This window comes from Rhinolophus hipposideros (assembly GCF_964194185.1).
Source record: "Rhinolophus hipposideros genome assembly, chromosome: 1".
NCBI lineage: Eukaryota > Metazoa > Chordata > Mammalia > Chiroptera > Rhinolophidae > Rhinolophus > Rhinolophus hipposideros.
This window is the reverse complement of record NC_138047.1, coordinates 31276671-31303095: the sequence shown is the minus strand read 5'-3', so window position 1 is coordinate 31303095 and position 26425 is coordinate 31276671. Positions and strand designations below refer to the sequence as shown.

Sequence of the window (26425 nt, the reverse complement as noted above, 5' to 3'; positions counted from 1 at the left end):
AAAACAGTCAATTGAATTGTGCTCGACACAGGCATAGAGACTCCAGGCCCCTGTATTTGAAATACATTTACTTGCCTTAATAAAAAAGTTTATTTTTTGCATAAAAGAATGTAAAATAGAATTAGCTAATAACATTTAATTCTTTTCTTTTCCTTAAAATGGTCGTATTTTAGTATTTGTTGTTTTCAGTATTATGGTGCTCATTTTCTTCTCAAAATTCAACAAATAATTAATTGTTTGAAAATTACAGTAGACAATAGATATAAGATGAAAAGCTACAAAGTTTTCTTTTTTTTCAGGGAAACCATTTAAATAAAAGGATAAATCAATTCAACAAAATGGGTGTTAAAACAAATGTCTGGAATGTGTATCAAATGCCTTTTAAATGTGCATAAACTTTGACCCAGCAATCTTATTTCTTGGACTTTATACAAAGGAAATTATTATGAATAAATGTAAATTTTTATTTTAAAGGATATGCATACCATCACGATTTATGATGAGGAAACTACAAAATAACAATTTTGCAATAGTAGGAAACTGGTTAAATAAATTTTGGTAACTTTTAAGAAGAAATACTATTGTAGCCATTAAAAAGTATATTGTAGAAAATACTTAACGTCCTGGGACAAAGTTCTAGGTAATTTAAGTGGAAAACCACCAGGTGGTTCTAAAAAAGCATAATACAATTTAGCCTAGAAAGAAGTATATCAAAGGTTACTGTGGTTATCTCTGGTATTAGGATTATCTTCTTCATTATATTTTTACTCTGTATTTTATAAATGTTCTTATAATGACCGTGTCTTACTTTATGAATCAGAAAAAAAATACTAACTTTTTTCATGAGTTCTCGATTCAGAGTAACAGTAGATAAATACAACCCTTAAAAACCTCTGTCTCAAAAAAAAAAAAAAAAAAAAAAAAAACCAAAAAAAAAAAACTTCTGTCTCTGTCTAACTCCCTCCACAAAAGCTAGTGTGGTCTGTTGCTTGCTCACTGTCACCATTCCCTGAACTATATCCTCCTGTCGACAAACTAAAGGGAGCCAGGTAATATGCAATATTTTCACTCAGGAATTGAAATACAGAAAAGTGCAGACTGAATGCTCTAGGCTGTAAGTCCCAAGTCTGTCCTATCGTCCATGTTCCTGGGCCCCAGCACAGAGGCTGGTACCCAGAATGTTCTAAATTAAAATTTGATGGGAACAAGTCACCTCAGTCTCAGTGGAGCACAATACATTGTCACAAAGCAAAGAGGAAAAAAACTCAATGAATGGATTATTATTTCCCAGTGCTATAAAGGAAATCAGTTTCGGTTTGCTCAACATTAAGTACCGGTTGAGTTGGTAAGTTTCTTATGATGCTACCTCATGTGTAATTTTTAAAATATCAACAACGAAAGTCTGCTTTTCTATTATATCCCATGATTTCCATATCAATACCAATTACATTTATGGACCCCAACTGCCAAAATATGAAACATGTTTATATTTTGTGTAGTCTTAGAGGATTTAGCACAAAATTTCCCTCCTATAGCTACATATACAGACTCCTACAGCGTACGCAGGAAACCAGATATAAAATGAAAAACACTAAGGTTTTACCAGTCAGTCTATACAATATCCTCTCTAAGGTTAAGAGAAAAATTTTCAAGGAATAAGTGTTTATCCTACTGTGAGATTGTTTCTGTATTATACAAGAGAATGCATAAATTCCATCTGTCTGCATTTCAGCAGCTGCAATGCCTCAGAAGAATTATTGCATTCTCTACCTTATGGTTCTGATGATTCTTTGGAAATGTAGCTGAAAGCTCAACATTAAATATCTCCTAACAGCTAGAATTCATCTTTAAGACCCTATATATTTTACTTCAATAAGGCCATTTCTTGGGTATGGTTATATCAAATCTGGATCAAATTTAAAACACGGTATTGCTGGCACTGTTTTGATTATCACTAGCTATCCATGTCTTCACTGATTCAGCAGCAACTGAAGTCTTTTTTGTGGTTCCTCAATGGGAGGTGTGGCTGCCCTTGGTTTTAGGACATTGTCAATTGTTTCTTTATTCTTTCTTTAGAAGTTCATAGTTACATTAATCAATGTTATTTTTGTAAAATTAGAACAAATTTTGTATATTCTCTGTTCGATTCTTCCTTAACCCGTATTCGGAATTTCCACTTTTATTTGTGTAAAACGGTTCAGCTAGCAAGGTCCTTCACACACATCTTATTTGGAATTTCCAAACAGCCCCATGAGGAAGGCAGGTAGGCATTCTATCATATCTTCCTTGGGGGGAATTGGTAGTTTACAAATAGAGGAACTAGACAGCACTTAGCCAAAGCCATGTTGCCAGAAAAAGGTCAAAACCACCCCAGGATAGCGAGGTCCGGGGTCCAGGCCCAATCCTCCACACCACATCCAATCCTTGTTCCTAACACAGGGGCAGGTGTGAAGTCACCTGATATGTGATCAGGTCAAGGGCACCAAGTTCTAGTAAAAGTTCAAACTTGTCTTTATTTTTCTCTTTAAATGGAAGATACATGTCTGCCCTTCAGGCATATTGGACCAGATGAGATGACATTCCATCAGCTCTGGGTTTTTTTGAGAACACATTGAGAAAGCTATTAAAAACTTTCTGTAGAGATTTGCAACCATCAATTTCACTGTTTTATAATGATCGTCTTCTAATAGCCTTTAGGTTTAGCCCTTAAGATGACAAAGGGAGATTCCCTGAGACAAGGCCGTGCCATACATTCTTGACACCATTTACATTAATATCCCTATAATTCTAAGAGATACACACTGCACTTTAAATCAATGGCAGATTGACCTATGGAAGAGTCATTCGTTAATTGAACAATTATTTACTGAACATGTACTTTGTGCTAGGCATTATTCTAGCACCTGGAAATATATCAGTGAAGAAAACAATAATTAATTCCCCAACTTCATGTAGTATATAGTCTACTGATCATCATCTGATATATTTTTACCAAGTAAAGATGCTTCATCACCAAAGTTTACATTTACACATGCGACCATTAATTACTATAAATGCAACCATAGCAATATACAAAGGTGTATTGCCTAAGATACTAGTTTACATGTCCAGATGATGGAGTTAATTATGAATCACCCGGACTTCAGAATTCCATGGATTCTGAAGAGTACGTACCCATGCGTATGATCAGCTCTTTCTGGTATTCTTGTCTCTGACAACAGACTGCTGAAACAGCCTCCATAGCCTGAAATGACCTTTAGATTTTCTGCAACTGCTTTCAGCCCTCTTAGTTCTCTCTGCCTATGTATTATGAGCAGCATTGATATTGGCAAATGTTCTCATTACTCTGGTTGTTAACTTGTAGAGTCTATTTCAGAAATTACTTATTTCAGAAAATAATCTCTGGCAGTATAGTGTCCTCATTCGCCCTGTCTTTGAGGCCTCGTTTAAAGTCTGAAGCTCAAATTCAACTCTGCTTCTGAAGCAAAAGCTAACCTGGACTAGAGCAGCATCTCCTGCGCCTGCCTGTACAAAGAGCTTCTTAGTGCTGTATTGTACATTCTGCTTGAAGTTAAGTTACTGAAGTTACTGCCAACCATTTTGCGCTTACCTTTTACAAAGTTATTTGACTAGAAGAAAAAGAATGAGTGTAATCTCCGAGCAGCGAACACAAAAATTCCTCCTGAGGACAGCACTGTATCTTTGGGCATAATAGGTTGATACAATGATTGGGGTGAAAGATAAGAGGCGACAGAGCAGAGAAAAAAATGCAAAGTTATCCTCAAGTAAGCCAAACTTGGTCTTCACCCTGCCTTCTAAGTTATATTCATTGGAAAGCCCTTCATTTTGTTGAACATTCATATGGTTGGGGTACGTATGTATGGGTTATATCAGAAAGCTCTGTGTAAGTCAAGAGTGAGGATTCCCATGGGGGGAAAGAGGGGAACAAGTGCGCTGGGCAGTGTCATGAGGGAGAGATAAATTTAAAAAGTTGGTTGAGCTTCCTGGAGGAGCACAGTACAGAGAAAACCATTTGGAAAACAGAAATATCTAGTGAGATATTTCAAGATGTTTTCTGAGAAATGGGAAATAGAATCACTTCCTCCATCTACCACATGAAGTCAGCAAAGGTTATGCTGCTCTCTAATTTTTTTCACTCATTTACTTCTCCAATTTTGCACTCTTCTAGGAGCTTGAGGGCACATCACTGAAAACAGAATAGAGCCCTTGTTTTGTGAAGGTTATTTTCTAGACAGACAGACAATATCAATGAAGGTAATAAATAAGAAAATTATTGTATGTTAGGTCATAAGGTAATAAGTGCTATGTAGAAAAAATAAAGAATACAACAGATTAAGAGAGATAGGAGATGTACGGGTGGGGTAAGACAGGTCCCGAAATTCATTAGAATGCTGGGGCAGGGCTCATGGGAAGTTGACATCTGAGCAACAATTTGAAAGACAGGAGGGAGTTAACCAAATCACAAGAGAAGATTTCAGCAGTAGGAAGTGCCAATGCAAAGACCATCAGGCAGGAGCATGCCTGGCAGGTGTCAGGAAGAGAAAGGAGGCCTGTGTGTCTAGAGTAGAATAGGAGGGAGGGAGGGAGGGAGGGAGGGAGAGAGAGAGAGAGAGAGAGAAAGAGAGAGAAAGAGAGAGAGAGAGAGAGAGAGAGACAGAGAGACAGAGAGACAGAGAGACAGAGAGACAGAGAGACAGAGAGAGAGACAGAGAGACAGAGAGACAGAGAGACAGAGAGACAGAGATGGAGAGAGAGAGAGAGAGAGAGAGAGAGAGAGAGAGAGAGAAAGAGAAGAGAGGAGACAGAGCAGAAGGGAGGGCCCGACTACGTAGGGCTTTGTAAGTTAGAGAGAAAAGTCACTACAAAGTTTGAGTAAAGAGTGGTATGATCTGACTTACATTTTCAAGGATCTCTGTCTGTTATTTTGAAAATACTCCAGAGAGCAAGGAAAACAGTAGGCGTAGCATTTAACTTACACGTCTTTGTTCCAAGGTAGTATATGGTAGACAGTAAATCCCTGTTGAATGAACGCATTTACAGAGATCTTAACTTAGATATTCTAAAAATAGAAGTGCCACAGTGACTTTCTCTTTTATGATCAGTGGTGATCACCTTGCTGCAAAGACAAGGTAAAACGAGTCACTTAACTACAATCCAAGTGTTTAGTTCAAACTCCCTCAACACCATTCTATAACATTTACTGAGAAACAATTTCCGTGAAACAAATTTCAAAGAAAATCCAAAGCAATTAACCCAATTAAATGTCCCCAAGAATAAGTTACTCCTTGAATAATTTTTTTTTCTCTCTGAAATAAAGCTATGCTTTGAAACTTTGCCACCTGGCCTTCAGCTTAAATTTTCCCAAATAAGAGCTAAATATACATATTGCCTATCAGACAGCATGATGGAAGATCTATCATTTCATAGAAAAATCAGTTATTGTGAAATTTCTAAAAATCATTAGCAGGAAACAAAAATTGATATATAACTGGTAGCACTCTGATAGGAAACAGTATGTAAACAGTTTAGAGAGCAGTATCATGTCATCATTCAACATGTCAAGTAAAGTCAGAGTATAAAATGGAGTTAGACAAAACCCCGCTTAGTAGATTTTAAATCTAAGTGGACGTAGTACAAAATACAAAGCAGAGCAAAAAGCAGGAAGTCAAGCTTTATGATAAGAGACTGCCAGAAATAGACTGCCAAGCACAAGTCTAAAGAAATTTTTTTAAAAAGAACCTTTATTCATTCAACATTTGAGAGAGAGAGGGGGGTGTATGTATGTATGTATTTATGTTTGGATGGATGGATGGATGGATGGATGGATGGATGGATGGATGAAGGAAAGAGAAAGGAAGAAAAAAAAAGAAAGGAAGGAAGGAAGGGAGGGAGGGAGGGAGGGAGGGAGGGAGGGAGGGAGGGAGGGAGGGAGGGAGGAAGAAAGGAAGGGAGGGAGGAAGGAAGGAAGGAAGGAAGGAAGGAGAGAAACTTCCAAACAGGGATTGTCTAATTAAAAAGATATAATAGGACATTTTCGTTGTTTCCATGTCTTGGCCACCGTAAACAAAGCTGCAATGAACATTGGAGCACATGTGTCTCTATGGATAAATGTTTTCAGATTTTTGGGTAGATACCCAGGAGAGGGATTGCTAGGTCATATGGTAATTCTATTCGTAATGTTTTGAGGAACCTCCACACTGCCTTCCATAACGGCTGCACCAGTCTGTATTCCCAACAGTGTATGAGGGTTCCTTTTTCTCCACATCCTCTCCAACACTTGTTACTATTTGTCTTGTTGATGATAGCCGTTCTGACTGGGGTGAGGTGATATCTCATTGTGGTTTTTATTTGCGTTTCTCTGATGATTAGTGATGTTGAGCATTTTTTCATATGTCTATTTGCCATTTGTATGTCCTCTTTGGAGAAATGTCTCTTCAGGTCCTCTGCCCATTTTTCAATTGGGTTGTTTGTTTTTTTGTTGTTGAGTTTCATGAGTTCCTTGTATATTTTGGATATTAGCCCCTTATCAGAGGCACTGTTTGCAAAAAAATCTTCTCCCATTCAGGGGGGTGGGAGATGAGGGTAAGGGGGATCAAATATATGGTGATGGAAGGAGAACTGACTCTGAGTGGTAAAAAAAAAGATATAATAGAAAAAAAGTAAATAAAAAGATATAATAGTTTACTATCTTAAGGTTTAGTGTCTAAAAGTCCCACAAAGGATTTTGAAGCAATTTTGTCAAAAATCATTGGAAAATAAGAAGTACACCAGTACGCTGTTATTTATTATTTCCTTCAAATAAGTGCAATAACAGAACTTCAACTTTCTAAAGAACATAGACAATTTAGAAACTGCATGCTTATACCCTCTATACAAGGCAGGTAGAAATTTCTAAATGCAGAGATAATTATTCAAACATTTAATGTTGGAGGGGTGCTACTTTCTGAATTTGCTTTAGGACATAAACATGTTATTTTCTAAACAAATAATGATCATTTAATTATACTTTAAAATATTTTGAGATTTTTCTCTAAACATAAGCCTATCTCAAATGACATTTTATAATTATTCACTTTGAATCATAAAATGATAATAGAACAATATGTACATTACTTTTGACCAATTTCAAACAAAGGTAAGATGTTTCTTATAAAAGGGTTAGATCTGTGTATATAAATCTAACAGAAATAAAGGAGCTATATATAATTTGGAAAGAAAATAATCTCTTACATGTAGATGGTAGTATCTGAAAAGTTATACATATTAACATTTTCCCAGACCTTTATTAAATGTGTAACTCAGTCACAACATCTATGGAATGCATTAGGAGAAAGATGAATGAAGAAAAATAATCAGTTTAAAGAGTTCTTTCATGTTATCTTCCTTATTTGTTAAGCTATACAAATTAGATTGATTTCATTTTACAAGTTAACTGCTTATGGATTTCATTTGCAACTCGAACCAAATTTATTTTCGATCTCAGTTTCTTTTATTGTAGTCCATTTTATGTATAGACAATCTAAAAGCTGGAATAAATTGTCTATGACTTTGCAATATTATATGGCTTGAGACTCAGAGATAGAATAAACACGTATATTGAGAATTTACTGTGAAAATAACTTTGAAACAATATCTTTCAAGAACAGATTACAATTCTACCCCAATATCTAGAAATTCCCTTCCAATCTCACAAAGATTGTACTATATCACTTTCGCACCTACTATCTATTGTTACTTACTTTAACAGAATATTCCAAAGCATTATCATTCTGAAAAATTCACTGATCTTTAGGATACTATAGGATCTCACCTATCTTGCAGGTCAGAAAGCCAGGAGCCACATTCCAAGATTCTGAAGCCCTAGGTGAGAGCTCTGCCCAAGATGCTCTCTACTCTCCATCCTATTAACTGATCACAACAAACCCCACTCACTTGCCCCCATGCTGTAGCCCATGATGATAGCACAAATTCCATTTGTTGGGTCAAGGCAAGGTTGGGAAAACCTAGATACTTCTGGCTACCTGACCCTTTAAGCTTAAAGCAACCTCAAATAGTCGGTAACTTGAATTCTAAATGTTATTATGATTAAAAAATGTTAATGATGATGAAAATAGTTCATAAACATTCACCCTAATATCCATACTGATATGGACTGAATCTACAGAAAGAGAAGTAAATATATTATACATAGTATTACAATAAATATATAATACATAATAAATACACTATATAATATATTTCTAATATATACTATTAAATAAATAAATACAATAGATAATAAATATATTACTTTTCTGTGCTGCTTTGGGAAGTTATTTAACCTTTTGAAGCTTCAGTTTTGTTATCCAAATTCCCTCTGCTTTGGGATCATCTTTGAGCATATTAATCAGTAATGGATACCAAGCTCTTAGCACCGAATCTGGTAAAACATAGTATGTTCTGTTTACTAAGGCTGGGAACTGGGCCATTCATTTCTGAAGATGCCTATCACAGAGTGTTAAAAAAAAATGCCTTGTGCTTAAAGGGTTAACCTGCAAATAAAGAGAGGGTCCCACTTGTGGATACAGCAGACCTTGAAGGTGGAGGCAACTGGATTGTTTGTGACAACAAAAATAAGTGGAAAACAACATGGTTCTGAAGAGATCAACACACACAGGAACTGATATTACAACACCCAAAGATAGAACTCCCAACTTTTCTTTGACTCATAGACAGAAAAGGAAGTCAGGAAAGTTGCTCCAGGAAAGCTGATTTTTACTGTTAAGGCATTTGTGTTCTGTTAAATGATTTACCTACTGGTGGAACACAGAGGTGTTCTCTGAATTCTCTCTGCCACGCTTCCTCCATTTTCTACCACTGCATGCCTTTCACAGTGCAGCTACGTAAAATCTCTCCTAGGATCCCTAGTTACCAGGATTGTATATAACAAAGCCACACAGACAAAACCTAACATGGAAAAAAAAGCAATCTTGCCTAAAACTAAATGTAAGCACAATTTAATTAACTTGCATTCCAGAGTCACAGCTGCCAATTGCTGAGACTAGAAGATTGAGTACACAGCACCCAAGGGCTCAGAGCCTGGGGGGGGGGGGGGGCGGGGAGTGGGGAGGAGTAGGGGGAGTGGGGGGGGAGCGCTAAAAATTTTTCCAAAATCTTCACAGGATTCATATGCTCCTTTGTACCAGTAAACAGAAATAATGTCCCTGGTGAACAAGATAGAGCGATCCACTCGGGCACAGAATAAACTAAGGCAGGAAGAGGTGAAGTTTCAAGAGAGACATACAGGGACTAGCAAATGTATAGCAAATAACCTGGTATTAAGATCAGACCTGGGTCAAGTAGGAAATGGTCTACTTTATCCCTGAGGGAGGAAAGACATTGCTGCAGACAATAGAAAGTCAAAAACAATGTACCTATCATTGTAAACTCTTACAACTGTAGTTTGGACAGTGATGTATTCTTGTCTAAAATACTCTGCTGATCAACCTAATGTGCTTAAATTAATCCTGGGAAACTTTATGATGTGGGGGTCGTTAGTGCTGGATGGGTTGGGAGACTGAGCTCAGGGTACTGCTGGGAAAGAGGTTCTTGTTCTCCCACTTGCTGAAAAAGTAGGGAACATGCAATTCCAAACAGGATCACAAGATGGCAGCCATACTCAGCGCATAGGCACTGTGAGGCAAGAACTCAGCCTGACGCCCTCACCTTGTGAGACCTGGAGATTCATAGGGAATCCTAGCTGAGTGACTTATCTTGTTTTCTAAAGGGCATCTTTCACTTGTTTCTGTAACTGAGTAAATTTGAAATTCCACTTCTGCCAATTGTTACTACAGAGAACTGAAAAGCCTTTCACAATTGAAACCTACTCATATCTTTGGCACATTTTTCTATTGGTTTTCTTCCAAATAAGGAAGTTTATTGGAGCTCCTTTTGTTGCAATTATTTTCTCCCATCATTTATTTCTCTTTTAATCCGTAATCTCTTTGGCTGTACAAAAGTTTTTACATACATGTAAGGTTAAATATACCAGGCTTTATGGTTTGTGTCTTTATAAACCATATCTATATGTGCCATAGAACAGAAATTCGATGAGGGCAGTGATTTTTGTCCTGCTAGCGCCATAGGACATAGAAGAGTGACATGTATGTACACGGCATGGGCTAAATAAATTTTGCATTCAACCCAGAGCATTTCTAGAGCAGATGGAAAATACCATAGCCAAAATTAAGAGACACATTCTGGCCAAAATACACTAAAAACAGGCCACAGAGATAGGGAAACCAGATCAGGTTTCCTAACAGTCAAAACTGATTTTGGGAAATCAGGAAAGACAGGTTGATTCATTTTTGTTAAAATAAGGAAGCTTCCCACATTGCTGAAATGGTCAAAATATAAAATACATACCCTGATCTGTATTTGATGGAATAGATCAAAAGATCTCTCAAGATGTTTTCCTGATTTAAGTTTCAGTGAAATGCCAGAAGGAAGAAATTTGGTGACTATTTTAGGCCAGTACAATTCTTAACACCAGAGGGAGACCACATCATCATAAACCAAACCAAAGAACCCATAATATACTTGTGGGAAGTATCCAGGTGTGTGACAGAATTTGAAAACAACTATATTTTAAGTGTGCTCAGTATTTAGGTTAAAATAAAATCATATTTCTTTTTAAAATATTTTTTTATTTTAAATACAGACAAAAATATGAATCTTCATACACAAATGCATTAGGGAATGCTAATATGTACTTTGTGTATTTATTTCAGAATTGATACTTCCATTCTCATAACAACCAATAATTTCAGAAATTCAATTTTTATTCAGCCAGTTTTATTTCAAGTGGCTTTTTATACATTTTTAGAATTTTTAGAATCACATTACACGTAATGTGATTTTTGTAAAATCGAAATGTATTTTACAGCAGGTGGTCTCCTTACAATATAATCTCATTACAAATGCCTGTTAGACTGTCTCACCACAGCACCCAGATTGAAATGAAACTCTTCATGGCTGTAGAAAAGTTCTCCTGAGTGTTAGTATCATAAGCTCCAAACCTCTCTGTTCTAAGAACTCTAAAGAAAACTGCCAATTTTTCTCAGTAACTATCCTCATAAGAAAATTCTGTGACAGCCATTCCAGGGCCATTTACAAATATAGACAGAAAAGAAGGCCAAATAATTTATAAAATTTGGCTTGATTCGAAGGGCTCCTGGGAGGTCTCCCTGCCTAAAATGTTTCCCAGTTGAAATTCCTCAGTTTGGTTTTCATCATTTAACTTAAGCCAAAAGTCCTCAATTAAAAGGTAGTTCCTGGGGACTCCTTATTTATTCAATGAAGAATTCCAGAGCCTGTCTGCAGAAGGCAGAGGGCTGGATATGGCAGCAATCATAAAGTTTTACAGAGACATTAAGAGACAAAGTCAGACCACAGATGCAGGCTGGAGGGCTGGATATGTGCCCTTAGGCCTGCCTAAGGCCAGTATGTGGCATCACCTAAGAAAGGTGCTACAAGTAGCCCGACAGTCAAGGAGTCCATCCCTCCTGCTTACAGTGGGCCACCTTCACACCTTTTCAGAAAAGTTGTCTCCATGACCTAGCCTTGAAAGTCTCTCCTCAGGTTTCCCTCAGTTACCTTGCCCCTCAGCCTTGACCAGTAAGCCGGCCAGAGAGTCTGGAAGGGAAAGGTAGTAAATGGTGGTCAAGATACAACCCACACTACCAACTACTGCTGCATTCTCCCATTGCTCGAACCCCCTCTGTATGGGAAATCTAGCTATTGAAAATGGAATTGAGTTTTGGAAACAGCCTATAAAGCACTGCTTCTAGAATCATAATGGTTCCAGACTGCAGGACCTAGAAAAAACAGTTGCTTGAATGGAAACTGGGAGAAGAACAACACAAGAGCACAAACTTGAACCTAGGATTGCCCAAGACTCAGCAGAAGGAATCCCAAGGGATATGTACTTATAGTCTAAAAGATGCAGCCAACAAAAGGAGGGTGGGAAGTGAGAGAAAAACCAAGAGGAAAAACTCTTAAGTGCCAGTAGTAAAAGCTTGTAGTATCATAGAAATGTATGCATTGGAATGTTTAGTCCTTGTTGCACTTGGTATGTCAGATGCCAGGTGGATAGCCAAAAGGATATGGTGATTCCAGCAGCAAATTAGGAGGGATATGGAAGGATAGATGAGGGGAGAAATGCCACTGTAAATAGGTAACATAAACAGAATTAGTTTGTTGGTATTTTGTATAATTTTTTAAATTATTTTTTGATTATAAAAATAATGGATGCTTGTTCTAGCAAATGAAACAATGCAATGCAAAGATGTATTAAAGGAAACACTTCCCCTGCCTGAGGTAATCAATAGTGTGCACACCTTTATAAAAACATATATGTGCACGCACGCACACGTGCACACACACAGACACACACACACAAAAGAGGCAAAACGATTATCAGCAAGTACAATAATACCTTCGAAGAAAGAACTTTATATATTTATTTTTTAAAAAAAGATATTGGGAAATTAGTATGAAAAAAATGGGAAAGCATGGAATCTAAAAACAGGGCAAAGGCCCTTGAGGACCAAGGGTCAACATGGGAGCAGCAGGGACCAAAGGAGGGTAAAAATATAATTTTTTTTCCTTTAAAAATATTTTATTATGTAAAGCAGAATAGCAGTAATAGTGATATGCGAGCTCTGACAATTAAGTTTGAGAACTCATCCTAGAAAAAGCGCTACATACCTCATTGCTGAATATCACTATGGTCACCTTCGAAGTACTCCCCTTGGGAAGCTATGCACTGATGCCAGCGTCTAGTCCACCGTTCAAAGCAATTTTGGAACTCTTTCTGGAATGGCCATCAGTGCTGTCATCGTATTACCCTTGATGTCCTGAATGTCATCAAAATATCTTCCTTTCAATATTTCCTTTATCTTTGGGTAAAGAAAGAAGTCACTGAGGGCCAGATCAGGTGAGTAGGGAGGGTGTTCCAATACAGTGATTGGTTTATTGGCTAAAAACTCCCTCAAAGACAGTACCATGTGAGCTGGTGCATTGTTGTGATGCAAGAGCCATGAATTGTTGGCGAAAAGTTCAGGACGTCTAATTTTTTCATGTAGCCTTTTCAGCACTTCCAAATAGTAAACTTGGTTAACTGTTTGTCCAGTTGGTACAAATTCATAATGAGTAATCCCTTTGATATCAAAAAACGTTAGCAACATCATTGCAACAGGTTCGCGAACTTAATTGTAAGATGTCGTATGAGGAACAACATAAACTTAAATTATACCAAAGTAGTTTTTTGTGTCATAATTTCATATGATAAAATAAATAACAACACATTACTAAGGTGATTTTTTTCTGGCTCACTTTTCGGCAAATTCAAATTCATTTATTAACTCATCAAAATAAACATTTTTAGCAACATTATTTTCAATCCATATAATTGAAAATGGCATTATTGCTGGACAAAAATGCAAGATTGCACACAATTTTTGTTCATTTTGAGTTTTGACAAGGATCTCTTTTTGGATGTAACTTTTATTGTTGCTCTTAAGAATATTTTACAGGCTGTAACAACATTGGGTTGGATTTCTGATAAATTATTTTGAAATACAAATTTTAGTATATGTAGAGCTGATGATTCTCATGGAGCAATTTTAATAAAAAGATTTAATTCATCAGTTTTGTGTGTCTGAATTTAATTTTATATGTAAATTTATACAATGGCATTTCGATATTTCTTCTGATATGTCCTGTTAATTGTTGAGCTAGATCATACAAAAAATTGAAAGTGGCTTCAAAGTTTGTATATAACTCAAAATGCTTGTTTATACATTGTATAAAAGTATTGTCAATTTTAAGGAAAAGTTCCGTTTTATATTATCCTCTTTGTTAACATGAAAATAGTGTTATTTTCCACTGACAATGGTAAAATATAATTTCTATTTCTAAGCCTGTGGATATTTGTTGTGCAATGTCTCAGCATTCAAAACCAAGGATTTAAAAATTTTTGAATAATACTAAGTCCCTGATAAATGCTTTACTGCAATGTTCATGTATATGCTTTTATTATATGATATTTACTAACAAAGTCTGCTGTCCAAGCACCAGCAGCTCCTGGCTCGAGGTTCAGGCTGGAGAATTGATATTTGCACAGATGCCACAGGGACAGGCTCCAGGGATAATTGACCAAGCTGGCCTCCCACAAGTCCCCAGGTGGAGCACTCCTCAACCCCAGGGCCTAGGCTACCACTACCAACCTCAAAATCTCTTTCCATTGTTGCTTCTGTGGTCGCAGCACTATTATGGCCACCAATTTGGGCCCAGATCCTGGCCCAGCCACCTTGGGACCCTATGGGGTTCTAGACGTCCCCAGGCATGTGTGTGAGCTTTGAGCCACCAGGTTCAGCACCCATTGTGCCAGCCGGCACATGCCCACATGTGTACACGCTACCACCTACCAGATCCTTGCTGCTCACACACATTCCATTGTCCCATCAGACCTCACTTACAAAACACAAGTATAAAGATAAAGTTATTAAGAATGTCAAGACAGCATTAAACCAAGCATTAAACCAGCATTAAACCAAGCCTGGAATCCCTCTGAGCACAGGCCTCTGTGCCACTGCAGAGATCACCAGCCCATGAAGCCAGCCCTGCCCTCATCCTTCCAAAAAGGAAAAAGAAAGGCAGATAGGGTGTGATGAGTATCAAAACCTAGACAAGTCCTTCTAAGAAGTGACAATGGCATGAGTCCCAGCATCCTACTGTTCTTTAAAACCTAACCTCTGGACCACTGTATCCATCCTCCACCCACATTTCTTCTGCCATACCCAGCACATTCCATCTTATTGGAGTCACTGTCTAGACATGAGAACCACCACCATGATAGGGCAGGGACTGCTGTTCGTCCTAATGCATTCTCCCCCTCTTTCATAGTAATGGAGTTTAAGGTGCACCCATGGTTACCCAGCTAAAGGACACATTACCCAGCCCCTTTGTGGCTAGGTGTGGCCATATTACTAAATTCTCCACGATGTAATATAAGCAGTTTCTTTTTCTACTTTGCCTGCTTAAAAGGGACTTGCTGCTGTACACTTCCTCTCTTTGCCCTCCAACAAGCTGGAACACAGAGAAAGGACCCAGCCAGCTTTAATCACTCAGATAAGGACTATGGTCTAGGGAATGGTGAAGCAAAAAATGTACGGAACGCAAGTCTCTGGATGACATCCTAGGACAAGCCTGACCAGGCAAACTGGAAAACTCATCTTGGATCTATTGCTTAACAGAGAAGTAAAATGTTGTTTTCTTTAAGCCACTGTATTTCAGGATCTCTTTTGTTATGGCAGGTTAGTTTTTCTACAGCTAATCCAAATGATTTGAACTGGGGAGGTTTCATTCCCATTGTCCATCTATCCATAAGGAAGATCTGAGAATAAAGTCAAGTACCTGGTATGAAAGTTAGGACCGAGGAAGAAGGTAGTTCATCACATCCCAAAGAGAACTCTGGATGTACCTTCCCACAGAGACATTCATTTATAGGTATTGGCTATGAGTCTAACAGGTTGTGGCAATCCACCCCAGCCTAGAGATGTACCCACAGCATTGCTTCTGTGAGAAAATATCTTTCATGTTTGAAATAACTAATTTGCAAATATATCTTTGAAATATAGCCCATTTATTGGCTGAAGGCTGCCTGTACTTCTGTACCTACCTTATAGAATTGTGAAGATTGATAATACATGCAAACCACTAGGCACCGTATCTGACATCAAGTGAGTTTCTGATAAATTTAACTTCTTTATTATTACGGACATTATTAAATTGACATTATAATATAGGCAGCAAAACAAAGAAGAAATTTGTTTTAAAGACGCACACTACTTCAGGATTGTGGTATCAGTGGGCCACAACCCTTCGTACCCTGACCCGCCCCCCCTCACATGTATGAGGAATAAATTAGTTCAATGTCCCTGAATCTCTCAGCTTTCACAAGTAGTTCTAGCACATTTTTCTGAAAATAAATTATATAAAATATTACCTCAAAAAATGTGTGAGGTGTTAAAATATTCCCCAAAGTATACAATTAGAGATGACAAGTTAGTGAATCAACAGGAAATGCCTGTGCATCAGAAATAAGAAACCAAGAATTTAGTACAAGAGAGAAACATAAAAGAAGAACCACTAAATCCACTCCCCCACCCCTGTAAGAGCCTGGCAATAGAAGAACTAAATTTCCCTTCTGCAAGATTAACTTTACAATCAACAATACACAATGGATTGGGGCAAGATGGTTTTCAAAAACTGAGAAAGAAAATGGGCTTCTACTTTGAAAAGAAGAAGAAGAAGAAGAAGAAGAAGAAGAAGAAGAAGAAGAAGAAGAAGAAGAAGAAGAAGAAGAAGAAGAAGAAGAAGAAGGAAAACAAAAATTTTTTTAAAGCTACTGGGAATAAAAAGAGGTAATGGAAAATCTTAAAGCTTAATTATGTGTGGAGAGAATATGGTAATATATAAACCAAAAACTCAGACTTTCAATTACCTACTTATCTCTAGAGCACTGTTTTCAGCAAGTAAACAATGAATAAGAAAATAACAAAGAAAAGTGAGATGAACTCGGTGAAAATCTGGAGAAAGATTACTTAAATAATCTGGACTTGGCAGTATTTCATTTGCTCGGCACTTTTAAGAAAGGAAATATCACACCTACCGAAAAATTCAAGTATATCTGTTTAACATTTTTAATGTCTTCCATAATTTTATCAGAGGTTTGTGAAATAGAACACTTGTACTCCACCTTCTTAAACTGAATGTGCTAATGTTGAACATTCCCTTGCTGCTCCAAGGTCTTTATAATGAGCAGCAAAAATTTCCCAGCTCTACTGGGAGGTTTCTGGGGTGAACTGGCCCTATGCTGAGCTACATAAGACTGCTGCCTGCTTTACGCTCTTGTCATTTGGAATGTATTACTGTTCCTCATTACATGCATTCTCAGCACTCACCACCTCTACTGGTGTAAAGATACCTGTACCAGTAGTTCCACCCATCTCCATTTCCAATTTGTTTGCCATTAGTTATAGAGATCGGGCAAACCAAAAACAAAGCAAGTTTTTAGATTTGTTTCAAAAGTAAAAGTGAACAGGCTATGAAAGAGGATGCTGGGAAATATTTTTAATGGCAGAGTGGACATTTATTTGGTTGTTAATCTTTTCTGTTTTTTTTAATCATTGGTCGTATTCTGAATTATTTAGGTGGCATAAGGGAAATGCTACCATACTTTCAAATGACTGAATTAAAATAGAGATGGCACCTGAAAAGAGACAGTGTTGCTACAATGGGAAGAGCATGGAACTTTACCACTCGAACCAGATTCAAGTCCCAGTTCTGTCTCTTATCAGCTGTGTGAACACACACACCAATTATGCAGAGATATTTTGAAGATTAAAAAGATACGGTCAGGGCGGCCAGTTATATCATTTGGTTAGAGGAAGGCGCTCTTAACAACAAGGTTGCCTGTTTGATCCCCACATGGGCCACAACTAGATTGAAACAACAACTTGACTTGGAGCTGATAGGTCCTGGAAAACACACTTAAAATAAATAAAAGTTAAAAAAAAAAAGATAAGTCAAAGTACCTGCCTCCATACTTGGTACATATTGAGCTCACACAGGCAAGCTAAATTATTATTTTTATGTCATTGATTATTTAGGAAACATTTGAATGTATATCTAATATATTCAAAAGGGATGATTACAAACCCAAAATTTAAACTGTGAGAAAAAAATTAACTTTACGTTATTTTAGGTAAAACAGGTTAATTTGATTTCCTGAATTTTAAAGCTGGAAGAGACTGGTATTCATACAGTCCTGCCTCCTCATCCTACAGATGAGGAAACAAAGTCCAGACAGTCAACATGACTTGGCCAAAGTTACCAGACTAATTAGAATGTAGAGGCAGGACTGGAACCCAAGTTTTTTAATGTGCAATCCAGTGCTCTTCAGCAAATGTGAATTAATGTAGAAGAGGTTGGCAAAGTTTTTCTATAAAGGGACAGACAGTAAATTCTTTAAGCTTTGCAATACATACAACCTCTGTTGCAACACTTCAACTATGCCGCTGTAGAGCAAAAGTAGCCACAAATAGTACATAAATAAATGAGCATAGCTGTTTTTCAATAAAACTTTATTTATAAAAACAGGCTGCATGCCATATTTGGCTCATGGGCTGTAGTTTATGTATACATCTCTGATCTAGAAGGAGTTGACAAACTCATTAGCTAAAAGAAAATTATGGGTATAATTTCAAATCAACAAATCAGTTGTCAATACAGTAAAAATTGGATTGCAATAAGGGAACTCAAAAGAGTGACTGTATATATTTTTTAAATATTGCTATTGTGACTAATATTTTTAAATGTTTGATAAGGATCAATCCTATAAGATCATTATATTCCTCAGTGGTAATTGGGATAATGCAAGAAAGAAGCTCTAAGAAAGCAAAGGAGGATTATTCAAAGAATTGGAATTCTAAGTTATTTTGGCTAAATAAGAACAGTGAAGAGAACTAAAATAGTAATAAGCGTTAAATTACACAATTTATTTCCATTAGAATAACTAAAACACAAAACATTAAGGAAAAAAGCACAGTACTCTAACCTAAAGAAGTAAGTAAAAATTGCCATCAAAATCTATTGATTACCACAAACTGAAAGCACATTACCATCTCACCAAGGGAAACATCCTCAATATCAGAAGCAAAGAGTATGCTCATGGAACCTGGAATACTAATCTACCGGAAGTAAGAACACACCAAAACTGTATCTGGCTTTGTGTCAAGAACCTCTCGATGAAACTAGTTCCAAGCCCACAATTTTCATAATATTCTTCAGACACATAAAGGGGGAATCTCATGGAGGAAGGTGCCCAAATGCCTTTTCTTCTCCACTAAGGGCTAATGCAAAGAAATACCTATGTTGCAACATGAGGCACAAATTTCCTGTTCCTAAGAAGTATGACAGTTTGGGATAGGTTTGCTAAGGAATATTGTTCAAGCTTCCTCTAGGGAGCCTTTGAGAGAAGACTAAGCTTTGCAACTGTTTGGCATTAGGTATCCTTCCTGAAAAGAAAGGGAAGAAATAGAAGACTTTTCAACATCTGAATTTTAAGGGAGCTGTTCAAATTGTCATTTGACATACTCAATTGAACTAAATGTAGTACTCTATTTTCCCTAATGCTTATGTTGCTCCCTAGTAGTAAACTGGTTATTTAAAAAGCACGTCTACCCTTGGAGGCACTAAAGAGGAACCCAATGATATATGATGCGAATGAGGTTCATTACATTGTGCCAACTTGCTCCCAACATCTGTTCAGTTTGTACAAAGACTCATTCATATAATTCAGTGCTTAGTGCAAACAACTATGATTTTCCAATATTTGATTTGTCCTAGTGCTTTTACACACCTAAACTTTGGTATTACTGCATGATTTTGGAAGAAGAAAGGGATAAAATGATGGTATATTGATGTACAACAGATTGAGTTATAACTATGAAAGTTTTATGTATACGACTTCTACAATTCAAAGGGCTCTGAGTCAACCTGATGGTATTAGCCAAAAAGCATTAAAACACTTTTTCTGTCAGAAATACAATTAAAATTATTGCCTGAGTACTATAGTCCATTGTCATTTCCTATACTTTTTTCTTCGTATATATTTTATAAATATATAAATTGTATATATTTTATAAATATTATATATTATATAAAATATGTAAAGTACTTTTCTATTCACATGTGCTCACTTGCAATGCAGTTACAATTTATAGCTAAATACAGCTATTAGAAAAGCTTCAGCTTTTCAATATAGATACTAGGCATTTTATTTCTGTTCCTCAACTTAAAGAAAAAAAGCAGTCTTCAATTATCGCACAAAAAATGTTGATGTGTTACAAATATTACTAAAAAGTACATGAAAATGAAGTCACTTTCACACTTGTTAAAAAGGAATCTTAACTGAAAGAATGTGTTTGAAAATTATATATAGAGAGAATATATTCGTTATAATGGAAAGTAGACAAATACTAGTAGGTGTAATTGATGTTGCAAAAAAAATTCCTATAGGACTAATACTATAAAAATCAGCATTAATGGCAAGACCAAAAAAGATGCCTGCCCTTAAGAAGAGATGTTGTGTTCAATTTGCCTAAAGGAAAAGTAACGTTTTGTGTGGAAACTCAGATCTCAGAACCATGGATTTTTCTCATTTATTTTCCATTGTAATGTCCTTCAAGGTTTTTCACAGCAACAACAATGGCTCTAAGAGACAACTCAGGCATGCAAAACTAGCATATATTCAATTTTACCAGTTGGTAAAAAATGTTTTTTCTCACCCACGGCTTTGACCAGGTCACCCTCCCCACCTGTGGCCTCACGATTGTTCTCCTTATCAAACGCAGGCTCCTCTCCTCAGCTTCAAAGGCCCCCTCCCGTTTTCCCAGCTTTCATTTCCTCTCTAACCAGTCTGTATTCTTCCAGCCAAGAAATCCTTCTTTCAGTCCTTTCATTCAATACTATCTCTCACATGTACAATACTGGCTCAGAACCACTTTCAACAACCTACTTCTCTCCTATAATGTGACTAACCTAAATTTGTTAGGTTAAATGACCAATTTCTTTTGTTGGATTTTTAATTTTATTTTTAAATCTAATGACATGTGCCCTATACAAATGAGATTATAAAATGAGACCAGGATCCCAGTAACACATTTCTAGAGTATTTTAGCAGAACATGCTTACTCATGTTTTATCTATTAGACCTAGATGAGGCATGATACAGAATTAAAAAGAAAGCATGTGCAACACATTTAAATGTAGGGAATAAAGAAACGCTCTATTATATGTTATGATTGCTGGTTATAGGAATTTCAGTTGATATAACTTCAGGGACGATGCCAGGACCAGAAGAAATTGAGAAGGTTAGGCACTAAATGTGAGATGACAAAGTCACACACAGCCCTGTATAGCACAATGAAAGTGGTAAACTGGCAACGAGATGAGAAGGAACAGAGACAGACAGGCAAGATATCGGGGGCTGGAAATGTGCAGCAAATGAGCTCAGTATCCCAAATAGGAATAAAAATAGACCAGAGGTCAGCCTACCAGGCAGAACTGCCTTGGGGGATCTGACTGAAGGTCAAATGCCAAAATGGACACATAACATTAGTGACATGAATTATTCTCATTAGACTTAGTTTCTGAAAGACCATTTCTTTTTCTGTAATAAACATTACTATTAGCTTGCTTGTTTTGTGGCCATTATAACTAATCCTAATGAAACTCCCAGTTGCAGTGCAAAACAGTTGGATTAACTTAATGTCCCCTAAGGTATTTTCTATTTTGCTCTCATTCAAAAACATACGGAATATCAAGGTTATTTTGTCAGGAAATATCCTGAAATGATGAACTTCAGTTTCCTTATCTGTAAAATAATAATAGTATATCCCCATTAGGTTGTGTTGAAAATGAAATGAGACAGAGCTATAAAACACTTAACAGAATAATTGGCACCCAGCATACATGCAATAAAAGTTAGCTATTATTTCTGTTATTGATATTACTGTTACTATAAGAACCAGATGACAATTGTCATTGTAACCTAAATTGAGCTATAAACCAGTAAAATCTAATCTTTAAACCAATGTTTATTTGTATGCGTTATCTATCTTCCTATATAATACAATGAATCACATTTTTTTCAAACATTTTCCCTGAGTCCTTTGTGACTCCCTTTCAATTCTCCTGAGTCTAGTAGGTGTACTGGCCTGTTTCACAATCAAGTGGAAAAAAACATGAAAGATAAAGGAGAAGTACTAAAGTAAAAGATTGAGTATTCCTTAGTCCGTATTATAATTAAAAAGTGAGTCAGCTGAGCCAATTTCCACAACTCCTTTGGGTCTCAGAGGAGGACAGATGTCATCAAAACTGCTTTTGCAACTTGCACTTTCAATGTCCTGAAGTTTTGTCATCTTCCTGTCTCTTTCCTTTGCACATCACATTGACCCTCTGTAAGTTCATCCACTTTTTTTATTTCAGCCCAGTATATACAGTAATGACTTCCAAGCTTTTGTCCCCTCAGCTCAAACCTCTCTTCTGAGTTTTAAGTCCTTATATGCAATTGATGAACCGGAAATTCATGTGTCCAAATGGTTCTTTCTCCCAAACTATTCTTTTCCCTGTGGTGTCTACCTTGGTAAGTTGGTGCTACTACCACCTTTTACCTCTTGTCAACCAAACACCTAGTTACCATCATTCCTTCTACCTTTTCCTCTCCCCAGTAGATCACCAAATGCTCCAATGTGTGAGTTCTTGGGAACAGAGACTGTCTTATTTGTGCCTGAATCCTCAGTCTGAAAAAAATTCCAGCACATAGTAGGCACTCCACACACACTATATGCATGAATGGCACATAGTTGCTGCTTTATAACTGCTGAATGAAGGGCGAATGCCTTTCTTCAAGCTGAGTTTTCAGAAAACAAAAAGAATATTAAAAATTTTTTCTTTTACATAGATCTTTCTAATTTGTTCTTCTAAACAAAGCTATTAAATCCTATGAAACGTTTTTGTTTTCTCTCAGAAAAACAAGATATTATTTGTTCTGTTGTAATGTGCAAACGTTAATCCTCTGGTTGTTGAGTTTCACAGTGAAGCAAGAAGTGTTTCAGTCTTCAGGTTTTATCCTACAAAATAAAATCTGTAAAAATCCTCTATTCAAAAGTTATTCTTAGCAGGGAGTCTTCTGAAATCCAAACTGAGAAAATTGGAAACAGCTTAACAACCCAAAAGAATAATATTTCATAAAATCCTATGGAGTGAAAAGCCAGATCCTGTAGGGCCACTGGCTGGGTGTATTAAGCAATTTCAGAAAACATTAACTCTTTCAGACCCTCTATCTGCTATTAAGTGGGTAGAAGTAACTTGTCAAATGTTCCCCAAGATTTTTGAGTGATCAACTCATTTCATCTAAATTGTTCTGTCATTTCCATTTGAATTGATTTTAGTAAAACTAAAGCATAGTTTTACTAAAGCATAGGGTTCTTAAGCATAGATGTTGCTTTAGAAGTATGTGACCTTGCATTTTACTTTGTGTCAAGTCTTCAGTCAAATCAATTCTCATTGCTGTGCTTCATAAAAATAGCAAAAATGTGCTACAAATAACAGAAATAAATAAAAGGTCAGTACGTTCATCATCTGTATTTGACTTGCAAAATAAGAGACTTCATAAAATGAAAATATTTCAAGCTCTTTTATTTTTATCACTACTATTCTATACTGGGCAGATCTAAACATTACATGAATGTTGATATTACAAGAAGACTGCCAGTAGGCAGGCGTATTTTCAGTGCAAAGTCTTAGCCTAAATTAAGCCATACATTTCTGACATCTTGTCAGAGGAGACAGAGAGCAAAACTCCTAATTTCTTCTTACAAGATTAGCATCGGCAGTTCTAAACCAGATAGCCACATTTTTTCCCTGTGTTGAGACTTACTCAAACTGCCAACCATGAAAAGAAAAACAGGAACGTTCCCAGGAAGAATAAAAGAGAGACAAGCCAACTGGGGCATGTGCAGGTAACCATTGCTTTTCTAACCACAAATTATATGGTTAATGAATGGTATTTGCTTTATACACATTTATACACATGTATGAGCATGTCTTATTTACATATATATATATATATATATATATATATATATATATATATATATATATATATATATAGAAATGTTCCTGTACATGTATTACTTTTTGTATAAATAAACCCTTCCCATCTTTTGTGGGCCTAATACTATAAGTCTAATCTTTAATCTATTCTAATTAAGTGCTTGCAAAGAATAATTTTTAAGTAGTCTTTATAAACAGAACCACCATTTTGTGCTAATTTTAAATGCTTTTAAGTTAAATGTACACAAAAGTCCTCTTTTCTCCTTTTAAAATGTGTGTGCTGTTTTATGACAGTGATGCCCTAGGTTTGTGAACTCTAACAGGCCCAGATACAAACGGATTCAAATCACAGCTCTGCCCAGTCCTCCACCTCTACAATCTTGAGCAAGTTACTTAACCTCTCCAAGTATCAGTTCTCTCATTTACAAAATGGGAAGTGCATCAGTCAGTTTGGGTTAGTGAAACAATGTCACAGACTGGGTGGCTTAAACAAGTATTTATTTCTCCCAGTTCTGGAGGCTGAAGTCTGAGACCAGGGTGCCAGTACGGTCAGGTTCTTAGTGAGGGCTCTCTTCCTGGTTACGTCTTCACATGGCCTCTCTTGGTGAATGCCACAGACAGAGAGCAAACTCTAGTCTCTTTTCTTGTAAGAACACTAATTCCATAATGGGGAGCCACCCCAATGACCTCATCTAAACCTAATTACCTTCCAAAGTCTCTACCTCCTAATACCACCCCACTGAGAGTTAGGGTTTCAACATTTGAATTTTGGGGCGATACAAACATGTAGTCCATGAAAGGAAGAATAACCATAATCCTCACAGTGCTGTTGTGAGGAGTAAATATGATAATGTGTCCCAAACTCCTAGCATTAGTATTAATACATAATAAATGCTCAACAAGTGTTTTATATAATAATTATTATAACAATTATTATCACTAAACACTATTATTAAAATACTATTTCTTTTCTTTTTTTAATTCTCTAACTGCTTTAACCATATTTACCAGAGAGAAGCTTAACTTAAAATTAATTGATCTCCCCTTCAGTAAAACCCAAATCGGATAACCTCGAAGAAAATCATACCTAGACACAAAATAATCAACCTTGTAGGGTTTATCATGGGGATGCAAGGCTAGTTCGAGATTCAAAAGGTAATAAATGTAGTCTCCATGTTATCAAACTAAAGAAAAACCACACGATCAAGACAATAGATGCAGAAAGAGCATTTGATAAAATTCAACATCTTTCATGATAAAAACTCCCCAGAAACAGGAAGAAAGATAGAGTTTAAAGGCTCACCAAAGTAGGTCAGCCCTACCTAGTACACTACCTTCCTGAAAGTCAATTGTGACACATATAATATCACCTAATCACAGGAGTGACAATCCCATCATATTCACAGTTCGTACACACATTCAAAGGTGGGGAGATTATACAGGGCAAGTATACCAGGGGACTGGAATCTTGGGGACCATTTCAGAATTCTGTTTTCCATAACAAGCAATAAACAATAGGAAACCAATATTTTAAAAACGGTAACCTTTACAATAGCTCTAAAAGTATCTAACAAAATATGTGGGAGATCTATACAATGAAAATTATAAAATGCTGATAAAAGAACCAAGATGGACCTAGTAAATGGAGAGATAAACTGAGTTCATGGTTTAAAAGATTCAGTATGTTTAAGATATCAAATTGACATCTCCCTAAATTGATCAATAGCTTTAACACAATTCCAGTCAAAATCTCTGTAGGATTTTTTGATAAGCTGATTCTAGAATTTATATAGAAAGGCAAAGTATTAAAACTGAAAAATAAATGTTGAGCAAGAACACAATTGAAAAACTCACACTACCAGATGTTATGAGTTAATATAAAGCTATAATAATTAAGATGCAGTGGTTTTGGCTCAGGAATAGATGCAAAAATCCATGGAACAGAAGAAGGAGTCCATAAATAGACCCATATGAATTGGTCAGTTAATTTTTGACAAGGATACAAAAGCAATTTAATGGGCAAAGAATAGTCTTTTCAACAAATGGTCATAGAAAACATTGGACATCCATGTTCATAAAGAAAAAAATACCATTTGACCTATACGTCAAACCTTACGTGAAAATTAACTCATTACAGAGCATAAGAAAATGAAAACTATAAAAGCCTTGGAGAAATTATAGCAGAACATCTTTGTACATATGAATAAGGCAAAGAGTTTTTATGACACAAAAGTATGTTCCATATAAGACAAAACTGATAATTTGGATTTCATCAAAACTAAAAATATTTGCTCTGTGAAAGATAATGTGAAGAGAATGAAAAGACAAGGTACAGACCGGGGGGAAATATTTCCAAATTATATATTTAAGCATAGGACTTACACACAGAATGTGTAAAGAATTTTCAACACTTAACAATAAGAAATCGACAAGCAACCCAAGAAAAAAATGAGCAAAAGATATGAACAGACAATTCAGTGAAGAAGACACACTGATAGCAAATAAGCATGTTAAGAGAAGCTGATGATTAGTCACTAGAGAAATGCAAATTAAAATTACAATGAGATACTTCTATACACCTATTAGAATGACTAACACAAAAACAACAACAAAAATCAATCTGACAAAACTAATCGCACATGAGATTGTGGAGCAACTGGAACTCATACATTGTTGATGG

General features: G+C 36.3%; 1 protein-coding gene across 4 annotated transcripts in view; it reads right to left on the bottom strand.

The window, feature by feature from the left end:
* CORIN (corin, serine peptidase) overlaps nucleotides 1-26425 on the bottom strand; it is a 204292-nt gene that overhangs the window by 74187 nt on the left and 103680 nt on the right. The gene's annotated exons all lie outside the window — the stretch shown is intronic.